Here is a 24520-nt window from a genome sequence, read left to right on the forward strand (position 1 = left end):
TGGCCTTGGTAACACCCATACACAAGCTTGCCTCTCTGGCCCCAACTGACTGGAAAAAAACGAGGGGAAAAGGTGTAATCTACGGGTCATGGTTGATACCATAATTGCACTGGGACTCAAACAGGACACCTTCTCGTGGTGCTGTGAGGTGACCCACCGGCCCCTGCATAGCAAGCAAACCTGTATCAGCATCTCACCAGCAACGGAATGTGTCGCCTGCAGGCTACGCACAGGAGGCTGCAGTAGGTGCATTAACCCATTGGGCTGTCCACCCTCCTTCCTCTGGGAGCAGGAAACTGAATTTCCATGTTGCCTTTCTTTGGCACATTAGATCTAGCTTTCACCCCAATTCAGAGGATGTTTTGCTTCACAGAGAGATGATAATCATTGTGAGGTGTGAGCGACTAATAGCTAAGCAGGTCAGTTAAATCTTTGACTTTGTCATTGGGGTGTATTGATATGCGCAGTGCAGTCTTTTGCCCTGTGTTACTGCATGCTTTCATATTGCTGCTTGTTCATGATTCTTAAATGTAAACCTGGAGGGAAACGGGCAGAGGTCTGCGCCCTGCGTCCTCCACGCGTCCCTAACGCTCCCAAACGCGACCACAGCCCATACGGGCACAGCCCTATGTCCTATGCAGCCCCTCTGGTGCAGCCACCCACACAACTTAGGGTTAGGATCTGTGCTCTTGCACGTAGGCCTGGCCACCTAAGCCCCAGAAAGTGTCACAGCCTGCTTTGTAAACCTTAGTGACGTGGCCTAGGTGAAGATGATCTTGATGGAATACTCATGCCTTTTTCCTCCCAGAAGCCACCTGGGAGCATAGTAAAATGAAGGGGTGTTCCTACTCTGCTGCCCTCTGTTTACCCTTTGCCTAAGTGACATTAGTTCTGGGCTCTCCAGGCAAATGTATCCATCCGGGAGAGAGCTAGGAATAGGACGTCTCTTTTGGCAGGCACAGTGGGGAAGACTCAGAGAGCTGCATGCCTGAGACATCTTTCCTTGTCCCTCACTCATTGTTGTGTTCCCTAACTTCTAACTCTCTGCCAGGCCAGGCCCTGTTTCTTTTACTGCCAACCCCCCTGGCCCCTCGTCTTCCACCTACTTCCCGCTCTATTATGCCTTCTCCTTTTTTGCTCTCTTCTATGGCCCTTTGAAAAGGAATGCAGGCCCAGCTAAGCCTCATGAAGGAAATCTACCAACAAAAGATGCATTCCTCACTTGTGGGAGGTGCTGTGAGACGAGTAAGAAGGGCTGAAGGGGTGATTGGGTTGTTGAGTTGGGAAGCACCAGAGGCGTAGCCAGGATTGTCTAGCAAATGGGGCCTGAAGCCGATGTAGTTGGGACCACTGCACCGACAAACATATCTGTAAATGCCAACACAGAGCTGCTGAGTGGGCATTTACAGGTTTTGGGTGGGCCTTGGAAATTCAAAGGAAGGCAACATGGAAATTCAGTTTCCTGCTCTCAGAGGAAGGAGTGTCGACAGCCCAATGGGTTAATGCACCTACTGCAGCCTCCTATGTGTAGCCTGCAGGCGACACATTCAGTTGCTGGTGAGATGCTGATACAGATGTGCTTGCTATGCAGGGGCCGGTGGTCACTTCACAGCGCCTCGAGAAGGTGTCCTGTTTGAGTCGCAGTGCAAATATCTTATCAACCATGACCCGTAGATTACACTTTTTCCCCTCGTTTTTTCCAGTCAGTTGGGGCCAGAGAGACAAGCTTTTGTATGGGTGTTACCAAGGCCAGAGTGCAGGAAACAAAGGCACAACTGTCAGTAGGAATGCAGGTATCGAAGGGACATTAGCTGTTGGCTGATCGTGCAGGGCAATGCATATCCATTTTCAATAAAAAAAACATGTTTTTTAAAAACATGCCGCACACTGGATTAGAACTCAGGTCTCCAGCCTGCCAGGACCAAGCACTTACCGCTTGAGCCACTGGTGGCTGCGCTTCTGAGAACAGCTTTTGGCCCTATTTATCTTTCGTCTGCATGCCCCTGTCAGCATACCCATTTGCATTGTGAAACATGTTCACTGCAGAAAATGGGGATAGAACATCTGGCCCCCCCACTCCACCAAATACCAGCTAACTGCAATGGCCTAGAGGTTAAGTGCTTGCGTTACAGCGCAGGGGGCCTGGGTTCGAGTCCTGCTTTCCGCACATAAATGGATTAGTTGTGTAATCTCATTGTACACCTTCTAAAAGGTTCAGTGGTTATGAAAAGAGTTCCTTGGTAAAGGGGGGTGGGAGGCGGGACTGAGGAAGTGCAGGTTAAAGGAGGAGGAGGTGGGGCAGGTTAAAGGGGGCGGTAGGGCAGGATAAATGGGTCCCTGTGGGGCTGGGTAGGTCTAGAAGGACATGGTGCAGGTTCTCGGGTAAAGGGAGGGTGCAGGAAAGCAGAGAGGCGGGACTGGGGAGACGAGGACGTACAGGGTAAAAGGGAAGCAGAAGTGCAGGGTAAATTAAGGGGGTGTGGGGTCCATTCCACACCTTCCACTGGGCACCCTTTTTCCCCTTTTTCCCCTCCTCAATGCCTCCTTTCCCCACATTAGGACCCTCCTTTACACACCCATCCCTCCACAACGCTGGGCCCTCTTCCCCACCGTTCCTAGGGCCAACTTATTCTCTCTCTCCCTCCCCAGGGCCCACTTTATCCTACCTCCCCACATGCCCCTCTGGACGTACCCCCGCTCCCCCTCCCCTAGCTCCTCTCCACAGGGACCCTTTCATCCAGCCCTACCTTCCCCCTTTAGCCTGGCCCGCCGCCCCTTCCTTTTTTACCCTGCACCGTCCCGCATCTCTGCTTTTCTCCACCACGGAACTCTTTTCATAGCCACTGAATCTTTTAGAAGGAGTTACCCACAACTGTACATGGAGATTACCTAACTACTTAGCTTATGTGCCGAAAGCAGGACTCGAACCCAGGCCCCCCAGCGCTGCAAAGGAAGCACTTAACCTCTAGGCCACTGCAGTTAGCTGGTATTCGGTGGAGCGGGGGGCCAGATGTTCTATCCTCGTTGGTTTCAGTGAACACGTTTCACAATGCAAAGGGGTATGCCCACAGGGGGATGCAGGAGAAAGATATATACGCCCAAAACCTACTCTCAGAAGCACAGCCCCAGTGGCTCAAGTGGTAGGTGCTGGGTCTCCCAATGCTGGAGCCCTGAGTTCTAATACAATGTCCGGTATGTCCTGGGGATTTAAAAAAAAAAAAACGTTTTTTATTGAAAATGGGGATGCATTGCCCTGCGCAATCAGCCAACAGCTAACGCCCCTTCAATACCTGCGTTCCCCTAACAGTTGTGCCTTTCTTTTCTGCACTCTGGCCTTGGTAACACCCATACACAAGCTTGCCTCTCTGGCCCCAACTGACTGGAAAAAAACGAGGGGAAAAGGTGTAATCTACGGGTCATGGTTGATACCATAATTGCACTGGGACTCAAACAGGACACCTTCTCGTGGTGCTGTGAGGTGACCCACCGGCCCCTGCATAGCAAGCAAACCTGTATCAGCATCTCACCAGCAACGGAATGTGTCGCCTGCAGGCTACGCACAGGAGGCTGCAGTAGGTGCATTAACCCATTGGGCTGTCCACCCTCCTTCCTCTGGGAGCAGGAAACTGAATTTCCATGTTGCCTTTCTTTGGCACATTAGATCTAGCTTTCACCCCAATTCAGAGGATGTTTTGCTTCACAGAGAGATGATAATCATTGTGAGGTGTGAGCGACTAATAGCTAAGCAGGTCAGTTAAATCTTTGACTTTGTCATTGGGGTGTATTGATATGCGCAGTGCAGTCTTTTGCCCTGTGTTACTGCATGCTTTCATATTGCTGCTTGTTCATGATTCTTAAATGTAAACCTGGAGGGAAACGGGCAGAGGTCTGCGCCCTGCGTCCTCCACGCGTCCCTAACGCTCCCAAACGCGACCACAGCCCATACGGGCACAGCCCTATGTCCTATGCAGCCCCTCTGGTGCAGCCACCCACACAACTTAGGGTTAGGATCTGTGCTCTTGCACGTAGGCCTGGCCACCTAAGCCCCAGAAAGTGTCACAGCCTGCTTTGTAAACCTTAGTGACGTGGCCTAGGTGAAGATGATCTTGATGGAATACTCATGCCTTTTTCCTCCCAGAAGCCACCTGGGAGCATAGTAAAATGAAGGGGTGTTCCTACTCTGCTGCCCTCTGTTTACCCTTTGCCTAAGTGACATTAGTTCTGGGCTCTCCAGGCAAATGTATCCATCCGGGAGAGAGCTAGGAATAGGACGTCTCTTTTGGCAGGCACAGTGGGGAAGACTCAGAGAGCTGCATGCCTGAGACATCTTTCCTTGTCCCTCACTCATTGTTGTGTTCCCTAACTTCTAACTCTCTGCCAGGCCAGGCCCTGTTTCTTTTACTGCCAACCCCCCTGGCCCCTCGTCTTCCACCTACTTCCCGCTCTATTATGCCTTCTCCTTTTTTGCTCTCTTCTATGGCCCTTTGAAAAGGAATGCAGGCCCAGCTAAGCCTCATGAAGGAAATCTACCAACAAAAGATGCATTCCTCACTTGTGGGAGGTGCTGTGAGACGAGTAAGAAGGGCTGAAGGGGTGATTGGGTTGTTGAGTTGGGAAGCACCAGAGGCGTAGCCAGGATTGTCTAGCAAATGGGGCCTGAAGCCGATGTAGTTGGGACCACTGCACCGACAAACATATCTGTAAATGCCAACACAGAGCTGCTGAGTGGGCATTTACAGGTTTTGGGTGGGCCTTGGAAATTCAAAGGAAGGCAACATGGAAATTCAGTTTCCTGCTCTCAGAGGAAGGAGTGTCGACAGCCCAATGGGTTAATGCACCTACTGCAGCCTCCTATGTGTAGCCTGCAGGCGACACATTCAGTTGCTGGTGAGATGCTGATACAGATGTGCTTGCTATGCAGGGGCCGGTGGTCACTTCACAGCGCCTCGAGAAGGTGTCCTGTTTGAGTCGCAGTGCAAATATCTTATCAACCATGACCCGTAGATTACACTTTTTCCCCTCGTTTTTTCCAGTCAGTTGGGGCCAGAGAGACAAGCTTTTGTATGGGTGTTACCAAGGCCAGAGTGCAGGAAACAAAGGCACAACTGTCAGTAGGAATGCAGGTATCGAAGGGACATTAGCTGTTGGCTGATCGTGCAGGGCAATGCATATCCATTTTCAATAAAAAAAACATGTTTTTTAAAAACATGCCGCACACTGGATTAGAACTCAGGTCTCCAGCCTGCCAGGACCAAGCACTTACCGCTTGAGCCACTGGTGGCTGCGCTTCTGAGAACAGCTTTTGGCCCTATTTATCTTTCGTCTGCATGCCCCTGTCAGCATACCCATTTGCATTGTGAAACATGTTCACTGCAGAAAATGGGGATAGAACATCTGGCCCCCCCACTCCACCAAATACCAGCTAACTGCAATGGCCTAGAGGTTAAGTGCTTGCGTTACAGCGCAGGGGGCCTGGGTTCGAGTCCTGCTTTCCGCACATAAATGGATTAGTTGTGTAATCTCATTGTACACCTTCTAAAAGGTTCAGTGGTTATGAAAAGAGTTCCTTGGTAAAGGGGGGTGGGAGGCGGGACTGAGGAAGTGCAGGTTAAAGGAGGAGGAGGTGGGGCAGGTTAAAGGGGGCGGTAGGGCAGGATAAATGGGTCCCTGTGGGGCTGGGTAGGTCTAGAAGGACATGGTGCAGGTTCTCGGGTAAAGGGAGGGTGCAGGAAAGCAGAGAGGCGGGACTGGGGAGACGAGGACGTACAGGGTAAAAGGGAAGCAGAAGTGCAGGGTAAATTAAGGGGGTGTGGGGTCCATTCCACACCTTCCACTGGGCACCCTTTTTCCCCTTTTTCCCCTCCTCAATGCCTCCTTTCCCCACATTAGGACCCTCCTTTACACACCCATCCCTCCACAACGCTGGGCCCTCTTCCCCACCGTTCCTAGGGCCAACTTATTCTCTCTCTCCCTCCCCAGGGCCCACTTTATCCTACCTCCCCACATGCCCCTCTGGACGTACCCCCGCTCCCCCTCCCCTCCCCTAGCTCCTCTCCACAGGGACCCTTTCATCCAGCCCTACCTTCCCCCTTTAGCCTGGCCCGCCGCCCCTTCCTTTTTTACCCTGCACCGTCCCGCATCTCTGCTTTTCTCCACCACGGAACTCTTTTCATAGCCACTGAATCTTTTAGAAGGAGTTACCCACAACTGTACATGGAGATTACCTAACTACTTAGCTTATGTGCCGAAAGCAGGACTCGAACCCAGGCCCCCCAGCGCTGCAAAGGAAGCACTTAACCTCTAGGCCACTGCAGTTAGCTGGTATTCGGTGGAGCGGGGGGCCAGATGTTCTATCCTCGTTGGTTTCAGTGAACACGTTTCACAATGCAAAGGGGTATGCCCACAGGGGCATGCAGGAGAAAGATATATACGCCCAAAACCTACTCTCAGAAGCACAGCCCCAGTGGCTCAAGTGGTAGGTGCTGGGTCTCCCAATGCTGGAGCCCTGAGTTCTAATACAATGTCCGGTATGTCCTGGGGATTTAAAAAAAAAAAAACGTTTTTTATTGAAAATGGGGATGCATTGCCCTGCGCAATCAGCCAACAGCTAACGCCCCTTCAATACCTGCGTTCCCCTAACAGTTGTGCCTTTCTTTTCTGCACTCTGGCCTTGGTAACACCCATACACAAGCTTGCCTCTCTGGCCCCAACTGACTGGAAAAAAACGAGGGGAAAAGGTGTAATCTACGGGTCATGGTTGATACCATAATTGCACTGGGACTCAAACAGGACACCTTCTCGTGGTGCTGTGAGGTGACCCACCGGCCCCTGCATAGCAAGCAAACCTGTATCAGCATCTCACCAGCAACGGAATGTGTCGCCTGCAGGCTACGCACAGGAGGCTGCAGTAGGTGCATTAACCCATTGGGCTGTCCACCCTCCTTCCTCTGGGAGCAGGAAACTGAATTTCCATGTTGCCTTTCTTTGGCACATTAGATCTAGCTTTCACCCCAATTCAGAGGATGTTTTGCTTCACAGAGAGATGATAATCATTGTGAGGTGTGAGCGACTAATAGCTAAGCAGGTCAGTTAAATCTTTGACTTTGTCATTGGGGTGTATTGATATGCGCAGTGCAGTCTTTTGCCCTGTGTTACTGCATGCTTTCATATTGCTGCTTGTTCATGATTCTTAAATGTAAACCTGGAGGGAAACGGGCAGAGGTCTGCGCCCTGCGTCCTCCACGCGTCCCTAACGCTCCCAAACGCGACCACAGCCCATACGGGCACAGCCCTATGTCCTATGCAGCCCCTCTGGTGCAGCCACCCACACAACTTAGGGTTAGGATCTGTGCTCTTGCACGTAGGCCTGGCCACCTAAGCCCCAGAAAGTGTCACAGCCTGCTTTGTAAACCTTAGTGACGTGGCCTAGGTGAAGATGATCTTGATGGAATACTCATGCCTTTTTCCTCCCAGAAGCCACCTGGGAGCATAGTAAAATGAAGGGGTGTTCCTACTCTGCTGCCCTCTGTTTACCCTTTGCCTAAGTGACATTAGTTCTGGGCTCTCCAGGCAAATGTATCCATCCGGGAGAGAGCTAGGAATAGGACGTCTCTTTCGGCAGGCACAGTGGGGAAGACTCAGAGAGCTGCATGCCTGAGACATCTTTCCTTGTCCCTCACTCATTGTTGTGTTCCCTAACTTCTAACTCTCTGCCAGGCCAGGCCCTGTTTCTTTTACTGCCAACCCCCCTGGCCCCTCGTCTTCCACCTACTTCCCGCTCTATTATGCCTTCTCCTTTTTTGCTCTCTTCTATGGCCCTTTGAAAAGGAATGCAGGCCCAGCTAAGCCTCATGAAGGAAATCTACCAACAAAAGATGCATTCCTCACTTGTGGGAGGTGCTGTGAGACGAGTAAGAAGGGCTGAAGGGGTGATTGGGTTGTTGAGTTGGGAAGCACCAGAGGCGTAGCCAGGATTGTCTAGCAAATGGGGCCTGAAGCCGATGTAGTTGGGACCACTGCACCGACAAACATATCTGTAAATGCCAACACAGAGCTGCTGAGTGGGCATTTACAGGTTTTGGGTGGGCCTTGGAAATTCAAAGGAAGGCAACATGGAAATTCAGTTTCCTGCTCTCAGAGGAAGGAGTGTCGACAGCCCAATGGGTTAATGCACCTACTGCAGCCTCCTATGTGTAGCCTGCAGGCGACACATTCAGTTGCTGGTGAGATGCTGATACAGATGTGCTTGCTATGCAGGGGCCGGTGGTCACTTCACAGCGCCTCGAGAAGGTGTCCTGTTTGAGTCGCAGTGCAAATATCTTATCAACCATGACCCGTAGATTACACTTTTTCCCCTCGTTTTTTCCAGTCAGTTGGGGCCAGAGAGACAAGCTTTTGTATGGGTGTTACCAAGGCCAGAGTGTAGGAAACAAAGGCACAACTGTCAGTAGGAATGCAGGTATCGAAGGGACATTAGCTGTTGGCTGATCGTGCAGGGCAATGCATACCCATTTTCAATAAAAAAAACATGTTTTTTAAAAACATGCCGCACACTGGATTAGAACTCAGGTCTCCAGCCTGCCAGGACCAAGCACTTACCGCTTGAGCCACTGGTGGCTGCGCTTCTGAGAGCAGCTTTTGGCCCTATTTATCTTTCGTCTGCATGCCCCTGTCAGCATACCCATTTGCATTGTGAAACATGTTCACTGCAGAAAATGGGGATAGAACATCTGGCCCCCCACTCCACCAAATACCAGCTAACTGCAATGGCCTAGAGGTTAAGTGCTTGCGTTACAGCGCAGGGGGCCTGGGTTCGAGTCCTGCTTTCCGCACATAAATGGATTAGTTGTGTAATCTCATTGTACACCTTCTAAAAGGTTCAGTGGTTATGAAAAGAGTTCCTTGGTAAAGGGGGGTGGGAGGCGGGACTGAGGAAGTGCAGGTTAAAGGAGGAGGAGGAGGTGGGGCAGGTTAAAGGGGGCGGTAGGGAGGCGGGACTGAGGAAGTGCAGGTTAAAGGAGGAGGAGGAGGTGGGGCAGGTTAAAGGGGGCGGTAGGGCAGGATAAATGGGTCCCTGTGGGGCTGGGTAGGTCTAGAAGGACATGGTGCAGGTTCTCGGGTAAAGGGAGGGTCCAGGAAAGCAGAGAGGCGGGACTGGGGAGACGAGGACGTACAGGGTAAAAGGGAAGCAGAAGTGCAGGGTAAATTAAGGGGGTGTGGGGTCCATTCCACACCTTCCACTGGGCACCCTTTTTCCCCTCCTCAATGCCTCCTTTCCCCACATTAGGACCCTCCTTTACACACCCATCCCTCCACAACGCTGGGCCCTCTTCCCCACCGTTCCTAGGGCCAACTTATTCTCTCTCTCCCTCCCCAGGGCCCACTTTATCCTACCTCCCCACATGCCCCTCTGGACGTACCCCCGCTCCCCCTCCCCTCCCCTAGCTCCTCTCCACAGGGACCCTTTCATCCAGCCCTACCTTCCCCCTTTAGCCTGGCCCGCCGCCCCTTCCTTTTTTACCCTGCACCGTCCCGCATCTCTGCTTTTCTCCACCACGGAACTCTTTTCATAGCCACTGAATCTTTTAGAAGGAGTTACCCACAACTGTACATGGAGATTACCTAACTACTTAGCTTATGTGCCGAAAGCAGGACTCGAACCCAGGCCCCCCAGCGCTGCAAAGGAAGCACTTAACCTCTAGGCCACTGCAGTTAGCTGGTATTCGGTGGAGCGGGGGGCCAGATGTTCTATCCTCGTTGGTTTCAGTGAACACGTTTCACAATGCAAAGGGGTATGCCCACAGGGGCATGCAGGAGAAAGATATATACGCCCAAAACCTACTCTCAGAAGCACAGCCCCAGTGGCTCAAGTGGTAGGTGCTGGGTCTCCCAATGCTGGAGCCCTGAGTTCTAATACAATGTCCGGTATGTCCTGGGGATTTAAAAAAAAAAAACGTTTTTTATTGAAAATGGGGATGCATTGCCCTGCGCAATCAGCCAACAGCTAACGCCCCTTCAATACCTGCGTTCCCCTAACAGTTGTGCCTTTCTTTTCTGCACTCTGGCCTTGGTAACACCCATACACAAGCTTGCCTCTCTGGCCCCAACTGACTGGAAAAAAACGAGGGGAAAAGGTGTAATCTACGGGTCATGGTTGATACCATAATTGCACTGGGACTCAAACAGGACACCTTCTCGTGGTGCTGTGAGGTGACCCACCGGCCCCTGCATAGCAAGCAAACCTGTATCAGCATCTCACCAGCAACGGAATGTGTCGCCTGCAGGCTACGCACAGGAGGCTGCAGTAGGTGCATTAACCCATTGGGCTGTCCACCCTCCTTCCTCTGGGAGCAGGAAACTGAATTTCCATGTTGCCTTTCTTTGGCACATTAGATCTAGCTTTCACCCCAATTCAGAGGATGTTTTGCTTCACAGAGAGATGATAATCATTGTGAGGTGTGAGCGACTAATAGCTAAGCAGGTCAGTTAAATCTTTGACTTTGTCATTGGGGTGTATTGATATGCGCAGTGCAGTCTTTTGCCCTGTGTTACTGCATGCTTTCATATTGCTGCTTGTTCATGATTCTTAAATGTAAACCTGGAGGGAAACGGGCAGAGGTCTGCGCCCTGCGTCCTCCACGCGTCCCTAACGCTCCCAAACGCGACCACAGCCCATACGGGCACAGCCCTATGTCCTATGCAGCCCCTCTGGTGCAGCCACCCACACAACTTAGGGTTAGGATCTGTGCTCTTGCACGTAGGCCTGGCCACCTAAGCCCCAGAAAGTGTCACAGCCTGCTTTGTAAACCTTAGTGACGTGGCCTAGGTGAAGATGATCTTGATGGAATACTCATGCCTTTTTCCTCCCAGAAGCCACCTGGGAGCATAGTAAAATGAAGGGGTGTTCCTACTCTGCTGCCCTCTGTTTACCCTTTGCCTAAGTGACATTAGTTCTGGGCTCTCCAGGCAAATGTATCCATCCGGGAGAGAGCTAGGAATAGGACGTCTCTTTTGGCAGGCACAGTGGGGAAGACTCAGAGAGCTGCATGCCTGAGACATCTTTCCTTGTCCCTCACTCATTGTTGTGTTCCCTAACTTCTAACTCTCTGCCAGGCCAGGCCCTGTTTCTTTTACTGCCAACCCCCCTGGCCCCTCGTCTTCCACCTACTTCCCGCTCTATTATGCCTTCTCCTTTTTTGCTCTCTTCTATGGCCCTTTGAAAAGGAATGCAGGCCCAGCTAAGCCTCATGAAGGAAATCTACCAACAAAAGATGCATTCCTCACTTGTGGGAGGTGCTGTGAGACGAGTAAGAAGGGCTGAAGGGGTGATTGGGTTGTTGAGTTGGGAAGCACCAGAGGCGTAGCCAGGATTGTCTAGCAAATGGGGCCTGAAGCCGATGTAGTTGGGACCACTGCACCGACAAACATATCTGTAAATGCCAACACAGAGCTGCTGAGTGGGCATTTACAGGTTTTGGGTGGGCCTTGGAAATTCAAAGGAAGGCAACATGGAAATTCAGTTTCCTGCTCTCAGAGGAAGGAGTGTCGACAGCCCAATGGGTTAATGCACCTACTGCAGCCTCCTATGTGTAGCCTGCAGGCGACACATTCAGTTGCTGGTGAGATGCTGATACAGATGTGCTTGCTATGCAGGGGCCGGTGGTCACTTCACAGCGCCTCGAGAAGGTGTCCTGTTTGAGTCGCAGTGCAAATATCTTATCAACCATGACCCGTAGATTACACTTTTTCCCCTCGTTTTTTCCAGTCAGTTGGGGCCAGAGAGACAAGCTTTTGTATGGGTGTTACCAAGGCCAGAGTGCAGGAAACAAAGGCACAACTGTCAGTAGGAATGCAGGTATCGAAGGGACATTAGCTGTTGGCTGATCGTGCAGGGCAATGCATATCCATTTTCAATAAAAAAAACATGTTTTTTAAAAACATGCCGCACACTGGATTAGAACTCAGGTCTCCAGCCTGCCAGGACCAAGCACTTACCGCTTGAGCCACTGGTGGCTGCGCTTCTGAGAACAGCTTTTGGCCCTATTTATCTTTCGTCTGCATGCCCCTGTCAGCATACCCATTTGCATTGTGAAACATGTTCACTGCAGAAAATGGGGATAGAACATCTGGCCCCCCCACTCCACCAAATACCAGCTAACTGCAATGGCCTAGAGGTTAAGTGCTTGCGTTACAGCGCAGGGGGCCTGGGTTCGAGTCCTGCTTTCCGCACATAAATGGATTAGTTGTGTAATCTCATTGTACACCTTCTAAAAGGTTCAGTGGTTATGAAAAGAGTTCCTTGGTAAAGGGGGGTGGGAGGCGGGACTGAGGAAGTGCAGGTTAAAGGAGGAGGAGGTGGGGCAGGTTAAAGGGGGCGGTAGGGCAGGATAAATGGGTCCCTGTGGGGCTGGGTAGGTCTAGAAGGACATGGTGCAGGTTCTCGGGTAAAGGGAGGGTGCAGGAAAGCAGAGAGGCGGGACTGGGGAGACGAGGACGTACAGGGTAAAAGGGAAGCAGAAGTGCAGGGTAAATTAAGGGGGTGTGGGGTCCATTCCACACCTTCCACTGGGCACCCTTTTTCCCCTTTTTCCCCTCCTCAATGCCTCCTTTCCCCACATTAGGACCCTCCTTTACACACCCATCCCTCCACAACGCTGGGCCCTCTTCCCCACCGTTCCTAGGGCCAACTTATTCTCTCTCTCCCTCCCCAGGGCCCACTTTATCCTACCTCCCCACATGCCCCTCTGGACGTACCCCCGCTCCCCCTCCCCTAGCTCCTCTCCACAGGGACCCTTTCATCCAGCCCTACCTTCCCCCTTTAGCCTGGCCCGCCGCCCCTTCCTTTTTTACCCTGCACCGTCCCGCATCTCTGCTTTTCTCCACCACGGAACTCTTTTCATAGCCACTGAATCTTTTAGAAGGAGTTACCCACAACTGTACATGGAGATTACCTAACTACTTAGCTTATGTGCCGAAAGCAGGACTCGAACCCAGGCCCCCCAGCGCTGCAAAGGAAGCACTTAACCTCTAGGCCACTGCAGTTAGCTGGTATTCGGTGGAGCGGGGGGCCAGATGTTCTATCCTCGTTGGTTTCAGTGAACACGTTTCACAATGCAAAGGGGTATGCCCACAGGGGCATGCAGGAGAAAGATATATACGCCCAAAACCTACTCTCAGAAGCACAGCCCCAGTGGCTCAAGTGGTAGGTGCTGGGTCTCCCAATGCTGGAGCCCTGAGTTCTAATACAATGTCCGGTATGTCCTGGGGATTTAAAAAAAAAAAAACGTTTTTTATTGAAAATGGGGATGCATTGCCCTGCGCAATCAGCCAACAGCTAACGCCCCTTCAATACCTGCGTTCCCCTAACAGTTGTGCCTTTCTTTTCTGCACTCTGGCCTTGGTAACACCCATACACAAGCTTGCCTCTCTGGCCCCAACTGACTGGAAAAAAACGAGGGGAAAAGGTGTAATCTACGGGTCATGGTTGATACCATAATTGCACTGGGACTCAAACAGGACACCTTCTCGTGGTGCTGTGAGGTGACCCACCGGCCCCTGCATAGCAAGCAAACCTGTATCAGCATCTCACCAGCAACGGAATGTGTCGCCTGCAGGCTACGCACAGGAGGCTGCAGTAGGTGCATTAACCCATTGGGCTGTCCACCCTCCTTCCTCTGGGAGCAGGAAACTGAATTTCCATGTTGCCTTTCTTTGGCACATTAGATCTAGCTTTCACCCCAATTCAGAGGATGTTTTGCTTCACATAGAGATGATAATCATTGTGAGGTGTGAGCGACTAATAGCTAAGCAGGTCAGTTAAATCTTTGACTTTGTCATTGGGGTGTATTGATATGCGCAGTGCAGTCTTTTGCCCTGTGTTACTGCATGCTTTCATATTGCTGCTTGTTCATGATTCTTAAATGTAAACCTGGAGGGAAACGGGCAGAGGTCTGCGCCCTGCGTCCTCCACGCGTCCCTAACGCTCCCAAACGCGACCACAGCCCATACGGGCACAGCCCTATGTCCTATGCAGCCCCTCTGGTGCAGCCACCCACACAACTTAGGGTTAGGATCTGTGCTCTTGCACGTAGGCCTGGCCACCTAAGCCCCAGAAAGTGTCACAGCCTGCTTTGTAAACCTTAGTGACGTGGCCTAGGTGAAGATGATCTTGATGGAATACTCATGCCTTTTTCCTCCCAGAAGCCACCTGGGAGCATAGTAAAATGAAGGGGTGTTCCTACTCTGCTGCCCTCTGTTTACCCTTTGCCTAAGTGACATTAGTTCTGGGCTCTCCAGGCAAATGTATCCATCCGGGAGAGAGCTAGGAATAGGACGTCTCTTTTGGCAGGCACAGTGGGGAAGACTCAGAGAGCTGCATGCCTGAGACATCTTTCCTTGTCCCTCACTCATTGTTGTGTTCCCTAACTTCTAACTCTCTGCCAGGCCAGGCCCTGTTTCTTTTACTGCCAACCCCCCTGGCCCCTCGTCTTCCACCTACTTCCCGCTCTATTATGCCTTCTCCTTTTTTGCTCTCTTCTATGGCCCTTTGAAAAGGAATGCAGGCCCAGCTAAGCCTCATGAAGGAAATCTACCAACAAAAGATGCATTCCTCACTTGTGGGAGGTGCTGTGAGACGAGTAAGAAGGGCTGAAGGGGTGATTGGGTTGTTGAGTTGGGAAGCACCAGAGGCGTAGCCAGGATTGTCTAGCAAATGGGGCCTGAAGCCGATGTAGTTGGGACCACTGCACCGACAAACATATCTGTAAATGCCAACACAGAGCTGCTGAGTGGGCATTTACAGGTTTTGGGTGGGCCTTGGAAATTCAAAGGAAGGCAACATGGAAATTCAGTTTCCTGCTCTCAGAGGAAGGAGTGTCGACAGCCCAATGGGTTAATGCACCTACTGCAGCCTCCTATGTGTAGCCTGCAGGCGACACATTCAGTTGCTGGTGAGATGCTGATACAGATGTGCTTGCTATGCAGGGGCCGGTGGTCACTTCACAGCGCCTCGAGAAGGTGTCCTGTTTGAGTCGCAGTGCAAATATCTTATCAACCATGACCCGTAGATTACACTTTTTCCCCTCGTTTTTTCCAGTCAGTTGGGGCCAGAGAGACAAGCTTTTGTATGGGTGTTACCAAGGCCAGAGTGCAGGAAACAAAGGCACAACTGTCAGTAGGAATGCAGGTATCGAAGGGACATTAGCTGTTGGCTGATCGTGCAGGGCAATGCATATCCATTTTCAATAAAAAAAACATGTTTTTTAAAAACATGCCGCACACTGGATTAGAACTCAGGTCTCCAGCCTGCCAGGACCAAGCACTTACCGCTTGAGCCACTGGTGGCTGCGCTTCTGAGAACAGCTTTTGGCCCTATTTATCTTTCGTCTGCATGCCCCTGTCAGCATACCCATTTGCATTGTGAAACATGTTCACTGCAGAAAATGGGGATAGAACATCTGGCCCCCCCACTCCACCAAATACCAGCTAACTGCAATGGCCTAGAGGTTAAGTGCTTGCGTTACAGCGCAGGGGGCCTGGGTTCGAGTCCTGCTTTCCGCACATAAATGGATTAGTTGTGTAATCTCATTGTACACCTTCTAAAAGGTTCAGTGGTTATGAAAAGAGTTCCTTGGTAAAGGGGGGTGGGAGGCGGGACTGAGGAAGTGCAGGTTAAAGGAGGAGGAGGAGGTGGGGCAGGTTAAAGGGGGCGGTAGGGAGGCGGGACTGAGGAAGTGCAGGTTAAAGGAGGAGGAGGAGGAGGTGGGGCAGGTTAAAGGGGGCGGTAGGGCAGGATAAATGGGTCCCTGTGGGGCTGGGTAGGTCTAGAAGGACATGGTGCAGGTTCTCGGGTAAAGGGAGGGTGCAGGAAAGCAGAGAGGCGGGACTGGGGAGACGAGGACGTACAGGGTAAAAGGGAAGCAGAAGTGCAGGGTAAATTAAGGGGGTGTGGGGTCCATTCCACACCTTCCACTGGGCACCCTTTTTCCCCTCCTCAATGCCTCCTTTCCCCACATTAGGACCCTCCTTTACACACCCATCCCTCCACAACGCTGGGCCCTCTTCCCCACCGTTCCTAGGGCCAACTTATTCTCTCTCTCCCTCCCCAGGGCCCACTTTATCCTACCTCCCCACATGCCCCTCCGGACGTACCCCCGCTCCCCCTCCCCTCCCCTAGCTCCTCTCCACAGGGACCCTTTCATCCAGCCCTACCTTCCCCCTTTAGCCTGGCCCGCCGCCCCTTCCTTTTTTACCCTGCACCGTCCCGCATCTCTGCTTTTCTCCACCACGGAACTCTTTTCGTAGCCACTGAATCTTTTAGAAGGAGTTACCCACAACTGTACATGGAGATTACCTAACTACTTAGCTTATGTGCCGAAAGCAGGACTCGAACCCAGGCCCCCCAGCGCTGCAAAGGAAGCACTTAACCTCTAGGCCACTGCAGTTAGCTGGTATTCGGTGGAGCGGGGGGCCAGATGTTCTATCCTCGTTGGTTTCAGTGAACACGTTTCACAATGCAAAGGGGTATGCCCACAGGGGCATGCAGGAGAAAGATATATACGCCCAAAACCTACTCTCAGAAGCACAGCCCCAGTGGCTCAAGTGGTAGGTGCTGGGTCTCCCAATGCTGGAGCCCTGAGTTCTAATACAATGTCCGGTATGTCCTGGGGATTTAAAAAAATAAAAACGTTTTTTATTGAAAATGGGGATGCATTGCCCTGCGCAATCAGCCAACAGCTAACGCCCCTTCAATACCTGCGTTCCCCTAACAGTTGTGCCTTTCTTTTCTGCACTCTGGCCTTGGTAACACCCATACACAAGCTTGCCTCTCTGGCCCCAACTGACTGGAAAAAAACGAGGGGAAAAGGTGTAATCTACGGGTCATGGTTGATACCATAATTGCACTGGGACTCAAACAGGACACCTTCTCGTGGTGCTGTGAGGTGACCCACCGGCCCCTGCATAGCAAGCAAACCTGTATCAGCATCTCACCAGCAACGGAATGTGTCGCCTGCAGGCTACGCACAGGAGGCTGCAGTAGGTGCATTAACCCATTGGGCTGTCCACCCTCCTTCCTCTGGGAGCAGGAAACTGAATTTCCATGTTGCCTTTCTTTGGCACATTAGATCTAGCTTTCACCCCAATTCAGAGGATGTTTTGCTTCACAGAGAGATGATAATCATTGTGAGGTGTGAGCGACTAATAGCTAAGCAGGTCAGTTAAATCTTTGACTTTGTCATTGGGGTGTATTGATATGTGCAGTGCAGTCTTTTGCCCTGTGTTACTGCATGCTTTCATATTGCTGCTTGTTCATGATTCTTAAATGTAAACCTGGAGGGAAACGGGCAGAGGTCTGCGCCCTGCGTCCTCCACGCGTCCCTAACGCTCCCAAACGCGACCACGCGACCACAGCCCATACGGGCACAGCCCTATGTCCTATGCAGCCCCTCTGGTGCAGCCACCCACACAACTTAGGGTTAGGATCTGTGCTCTTGCACGTAGGCCTGGCCACCTAAGCCCCAGAAAGTGTCACAGCCTGCTTTGTAAACCTTAGTGACGTGGCCTAGGTGAAGATGATCTTGATGGAATACTCATGCCTTTTTCCTCCCAGAAGCCACCTGGGAGCATAGTAAAATGAAGGGGTGTTCCTACTCTGCTGCCCTCTGTTTACCCTTTGCCTAAGTGACATTAGTTCTGGGCTCTCCAGGCAAATGTATCCATCCGGGAGAGAGCTAGGAATAGGACGTCTCTTTCGGCAGGCACAGTGGGGAAGACTCAGAGAGCTGCATGCCTGAGACATCTTTCCTTGTCCCTCACTCATTGTTGTGTTCCCTAACTTCTAACTCTCTGCCAGGCCAGGCCCTGTTTCTTTTACTGCCAACCCCCCTGGCCCCTCGTCTTCCACCTACTTCCCGCTCTATTATGCCTTCTCCTTTTTTGCTCTCTTCTATGGCCCTTTGAAAAGGAATGCAGGCCCAGCTAAGCCTCATGAAGGAAATCTACCAACAAAAGATGCATTCCTCACTTGTGGGAGGTGCTGTGAGACGAGTAAGAAGGGCTGAAGGGGTGATTGGGTTGTTGAGTTGGGAAGCACCAGAGGCGTAGCCAGGATTGTCTAGCAAATGGGGCCTGAAGCCGATGTAGTTGGGACCACTGCACCGACAAACATATCTGTAAATGCCAACACAGAGCTGCTGAGTGGGCATTTACAGGTTTTGGGTGGGCCTTGGAAATTCAAAGGAAGGCAACATGGAAATTCAGTTTCCTGCTCTCAGAGGAAGGAGTGTCGACAGCCCAATGGGTTAATGCACCTACTGCAGCCTCCTATGTGTAGCCTGCAGGCGACACATTCAGTTGCTGGTGAGATGCTGATACAGATGTGCTTGCTATGCAGGGGCCGGTGGTCACTTCACAGCGCCTCGAGAAGGTGTCCTGTTTGAGTCGCAGTGCAAATATCTTATCAACCATGACCCGTAGATTACACTTTTTCCCCTCGTTTTTTCCAGTCAGTTGGGGCCAGAGAGACAAGCTTTTGTATGGGTGTTACCAAGGCCAGAGTGCAGGAAACAAAGGCACAACTGTCAGTAGGAATGCAGGTATCGAAGGGACATTAGCTGTTGGCTGATCGTGCAGGGCAATGCATACCCATTTTCAATAAAAAAAACATGTTTTTTAAAAACATGCCGCACACTGGATTAGAACTCAGGTCTCCAGCCTGCCAGGACCAAGCACTTACCGCTTGAGCCACTGGTGGCTGCGCTTCTGAGAGCAGCTTTTGGGCCTATTTATCTTTCGTCTGCATGCCCCTGTCAGCATACCCATTTGCATTGTGAAACATGTTCACTGCAGAAAATGGGGATAGAACATCTGGCCCCCCACTCCACCAAATACCAGCTAACTGCAATGGCCTAGAGGTTAAGTGCTTGCGTTACAGCGCAGGGGGCCTGGGTTCGAGTCCTGCTTTCCGCACATAAATGGATTAGTTGTGTAATCTCATTGTACACCTTCTAAAAGGTTCAGTGGTTATGAAAAGAGTTCTTGGTAAAGGGGGGTGGGAGGCGGGACTGAGGAAGTGCAGGTTAAAGGAGGAGGTGGGGCAGGTTAAAGGGGGCGGTAGGGAGGCGGGACTGAGGAAGTGCAGGTTAAAGGAGGAGGAGGAGGTGGGGCAGGTTAAAGGGGGCGGTAGGGCAGGATAAATGGGTCCCTGTGGGGCTGGGTAGGTCTAGAAGGACATGGTGCAGGTTCTCGGGTAAAGGGAGGGTGCAGGAAAGCAGAGAGGCGGGACTGGGGAGACGAGGACGTACAGGGTAAAAGGGAAGCAGAAGTGCAGGGTAAATTAAGGGGGTGTGGGGTCCATTCCACACCTTCCACTGGGCACCCTTTTTCCCCTCCTCAATGCCTCCTTTCCCCACATTAGGACCCTCCTTTACACACCCATCCCTCCACAACGCTGGGCCCTCTTCCCCACCGTTCCTAGGGCCAACTTATTCTCTCTCTCCCTCCCCAGGGCCCACTTTATCCTACCTCCCCACATTCCCCTCTGGACGTACCCCCGCTCCCCCTCCCCTCCCCTAGCTCCTCTCCACAGGGACCCTTTCATCCAGCCCTACCTTCCCCCTTTAGCCTGGCCCGCCGCCCCTTCCTTTTTTACCCTGCACCGTCCCGCATCTCTGCTTTTCTCCACCACGGAACTCTTTTCATAGCCACTGAATCTTTTAGAAGGAGTTACCCACAACTGTACATGGAGATTACCTAACTACTTAGCTTATGTGCCGAAAGCAGGACTCGAACCCAGGCCCCCCAGCGCTGCAAAGGAAGCACTTAACCTCTAGGCCACTGCAGTTAGCTGGTATTCGGTGGAGCGGGGGGCCAGATGTTCTATCCTCGTTGGTTTCAGTGAACACGTTTCACAATGCAAAGGGGTATGCCCACAGGGGCATGCAGGAGAAAGATATATACGCCCAAAACCTACTCTCAGAAGCACAGCCCCAGTGGCTCAAGTGGTAGGTGCTGGGTCTCCCAATGCTGGAGCCCTGAGTTCTAATACAATGTCCGGTATGTCCTGGGGATTTAAAAAAAAAAAAACGTTTTTTATTGAAAATGGGGATGCATTGCCCTGCGCAATCAGCCAACAGCTAACGCCCCTTCAATACCTGCGTTCCCCTAACAGTTGTGCCTTTCTTTTCTGCACTCTGGCCTTGGTAACACCCATACACAAGCTTGCCTCTCTGGCCCCAACTGACTGGAAAAAAACGAGGGGAAAAGGTGTAATCTACGGGTCATGGTTGATACCATAATTGCACTGGGACTCAAACAGGACACCTTCTCGTGGTGCTGTGAGGTGACCCACCGGCCCCTGCATAGCAAGCAAACCTGTATCAGCATCTCACCAGCAACGGAATGTGTCGCCTGCAGGCTACGCACAGGAGGCTGCAGTAGGTGCATTAACCCATTGGGCTGTCCACCCTCCTTCCTCTGGGAGCAGGAAACTGAATTTCCATGTTGCCTTTCTTTGGCACATTAGATCTAGCTTTCACCCCAATTCAGAGGATGTTTTGCTTCACATAGAGATGATAATCATTGTGAGGTGTGAGCGACTAATAGCTAAGCAGGTCAGTTAAATCTTTGACTTTGTCATTGGGGTGTATTGATATGCGCAGTGCAGTCTTTTGCCCTGTGTTACTGCATGCTTTCATATTGCTGCTTGTTCATGATTCTTAAATGTAAACCTGGAGGGAAACGGGCAGAGGTCTGCGCCCTGCGTCCTCCACGCGTCCCTAACGCTCCCAAACGCGACCACAGCCCATACGGGCACAGCCCTATGTCCTATGCAGCCCCTCTGGTGCAGCCACCCACACAACTTAGGGTTAGGATCTGTGCTCTTGCACGTAGGCCTGGCCACCTAAGCCCCAGAAAGTGTCACAGCCTGCTTTGTAAACCTTAGTGACGTGGCCTAGGTGAAGATGATCTTGATGGAATACTCATGCCTTTTTCCTCCCAGAAGCCACCTGGGAGCATAGTAAAATGAAGGGGTGTTCCTACTCTGCTGCCCTCTGTTTACCCTTTGCCTAAGTGACATTAGTTCTGGGCTCTCCAGGCAAATGTATCCATCCGGGAGAGAGCTAGGAATAGGACGTCTCTTTCGGCAGGCACAGTGGGGAAGACTCAGAGAGCTGCATGCCTGAGACATCTTTCCTTGTCCCTCACTCATTGTTGTGTTCCCTAACTTCTAACTCTCTGCCAGGCCAGGCCCTGTTTCTTTTACTGCCAACCCCCCTGGCCCCTCGTCTTCCACCTACTTCCCGCTCTATTATGCCTTCTCCTTTTTTGCTCTCTTCTATGGCCCTTTGAAAAGGAATGCAGGCCCAGCTAAGCCTCATGAAGGAAATCTACCAACAAAAGATGCATTCCTCACTTGTGGGAGGTGCTGTGAGACGAGTAAGAAGGGCTGAAGGGGTGATTGGGTTGTTGAGTTGGGAAGCACCAGAGGCGTAGCCAGGATTGTCTAGCAAATGGGGCCTGAAGCCGATGTAGTTGGGACCACTGCACCGACAAACATATCTGTAAATGCCAACACAGAGCTGCTGAGTGGGCATTTACAGGTTTTGGGTGGGCCTTGGAAATTCAAAGGAAGGCAACATGGAAATTCAGTTTCCTGCTCTCAGAGGAAGGAGTGTCGACAGCCCAATGGGTTAATGCACCTACTGCAGCCTCCTATGTGTAGCCTGCAGGCGACACATTCAGTTGCTGGTGAGATGCTGATACAGATGTGCTTGCTATGCAGGGGCCGGTGGTCACTTCACAGCGCCTCGAGAAGGTGTCCTGTTTGAGTCGCAGTGCAAATATCTTATCAACCATGACCCGTAGATTACACTTTTTCCCCTCGTTTTTTCCAGTCAGTTGGGGCCAGAGAGACAAGCTTTTGTATGGGTGTTACCAAGGCCAGAGTGCAGGAAACAAAGGCACAACTGTCAGTAGGAATGCAGGTATCGAAGGGACATTAGCTGTTGGCTGATCGTGCAGGGCAATGCATACCCATTTTCAATAAAAAAAACATGTTTTTTAAAAACATGCCGCACACTGGATTAGAACTCAGGTCTCCAGCCTGCCAGGACCAAGCACTTACCGCTTGAGCCACTGGTGGCTGCGCTTCTGAGAGCAGCTTTTGGGCCTATTTATCTTTCGTCTGCATGCCCCTGTCAGCATACCCATTTGCATTGTGAAACATGTTCACTGCAGAAAATGGGGATAGAACATCTGGCCCCCCACTCCACCAAATACCAGCTAACTGCAATGGCCTAGAGGTTAAGTGCTTGCGTTACAGCGCAGGGGGCCTGGGTTCGAGTCCTGCTTTCCGCACATAAATGGATTAGTTGTGTAATCTCATTGTACACCTTCTAAAAGGTTCAGTGGTTATGAAAAGAGTTCCTTGGTAAAGGGGGGTGGGAGGCGGGACTGAGGAAGTGCAGGTTAAAGGAGGAGGAGGAGGTGGGGCAGGTTAAAGGGGGCGGTAGGGAGGCGGGACTGAGGAAGTGCAGGTTAAAGGAGGAGGAGGAGGAGGTGGGGCAGGTTAAAGGGGGCGGTAGGGCAGGATAAATGGGTCCCTGTGGGGCTGGGTAGGTCTAGAAGGACATGGTGCAGGTTCTCGGGTAAAGGGAGGGTGCAGGAAAGCAGAGAGGCGGGACTGGGGAGACGAGGACGTACAGGGTAAAAGGGAAGCAGAAGTGCAGGGTAAATTAAGGGGGTGTGGGGTCCATTCCACACCTTCCACTGGGCACCCTTTTTCCCCTCCTCAATGCCTCCTTTCCCCACATTAGGACCCTCCTTTACACACCCATCCCTCCACAACGCTGGGCCCTCTTCCCCACCGTTCCTAGGGCCAACTTATTCTCTCTCTCCCTCCCCAGGGCCCACTTTATCCTACCTCCCCACATGCCCCTCCGGACGTACCCCCGCTCCCCCTCCCCTCCCCTAGCTCCTCTCCACAGGGACCCTTTCATCCAGCCCTACCTTCCCCCTTTAGCCTGGCCCGCCGCCCCTTCCTTTTTTACCCTGCACCGTCCCGCATCTCTGCTTTTCTCCACCACGGAACTCTTTTCGTAGCCACTGAATCTTTTAGAAGGAGTTACCCACAACTGTACATGGAGATTACCTAACTACTTAGCTTATGTGCCGAAAGCAGGACTCGAACCCAGGCCCCCCAGCGCTGCAAAGGAAGCACTTAACCTCTAGGCCACTGCAGTTAGCTGGTATTCGGTGGAGCGGGGGGCCAGATGTTCTATCCTCGTTGGTTTCAGTGAACACGTTTCACAATGCAAAGGGGTATGCCCACAGGGGCATGCAGGAGAAAGATATATACGCCCAAAACCTACTCTCAGAAGCACAGCCCCAGTGGCTCAAGTGGTAGGTGCTGGGTCTCCCAATGCTGGAGCCCTGAGTTCTAATACAATGTCCGGTATGTCCTGGGGATTTAAAAAAATAAAAACGTTTTTTATTGAAAATGGGGATGCATTGCCCTGCGCAATCAGCCAACAGCTAACGCCCCTTCAATACCTGCGTTCCCCTAACAGTTGTGCCTTTCTTTTCTGCACTCTGGCCTTGGTAACACCCATACACAAGCTTGCCTCTCTGGCCCCAACTGACTGGAAAAAAACGAGGGGAAAAGGTGTAATCTACGGGTCATGGTTGATACCATAATTGCACTGGGACTCAAACAGGACACCTTCTCGTGGTGCTGTGAGGTGACCCACCGGCCCCTGCATAGCAAGCAAACCTGTATCAGCATCTCACCAGCAACGGAATGTGTCGCCTGCAGGCTACGCACAGGAGGCTGCAGTAGGTGCATTAACCCATTGGGCTGTCCACCCTCCTTCCTCTGGGAGCAGGAAACTGAATTTCCATGTTGCCTTTCTTTGGCACATTAGATCTAGCTTTCACCCCAATTCAGAGGATGTTTTGCTTCACAGAGAGATGATAATCATTGTGAGGTGTGAGCGACTAATAGCTAAGCAGGTCAGTTAAATCTTTGACTTTGTCATTGGGGTGTATTGATATGTGCAGTGCAGTCTTTTGCCCTGTGTTACTGCATGCTTTCATATTGCTGCTTGTTCATGATTCTTAAATGTAAACCTGGAGGGAAACGGGCAGAGGTCTGCGCCCTGCGTCCTCCACGCGTCCCTAACGCTCCCAAACGCGACCACGCGACCACAGCCCATACGGGCACAGCCCTATGTCCTATGCAGCCCCTCTGGTGCAGCCACCCACACAACTTAGGGTTAGGATCTGTGCTCTTGCACGTAGGCCTGGCCACCTAAGCCCCAGAAAGTGTCACAGCCTGCTTTGTAAACCTTAGTGACGTGGCCTAGGTGAAGATGATCTTGATGGAATACTCATGCCTTTTTCCTCCCAGAAGCCACCTGGGAGCATAGTAAAATGAAGGGGTGTTCCTACTCTGCTGCCCTCTGTTTACCCTTTGCCTAAGTGACATTAGTTCTGGGCTCTCCAGGCAAATGTATCCATCCGG

Source organism: Ambystoma mexicanum, chromosome 2p (genome assembly GCF_040938575.1).
Source record: "Ambystoma mexicanum isolate Mex_15411 chromosome 2p, UKY_AmexF1_1, whole genome shotgun sequence".
Classification (NCBI taxonomy): domain Eukaryota; kingdom Metazoa; phylum Chordata; class Amphibia; order Caudata; family Ambystomatidae; genus Ambystoma; species Ambystoma mexicanum.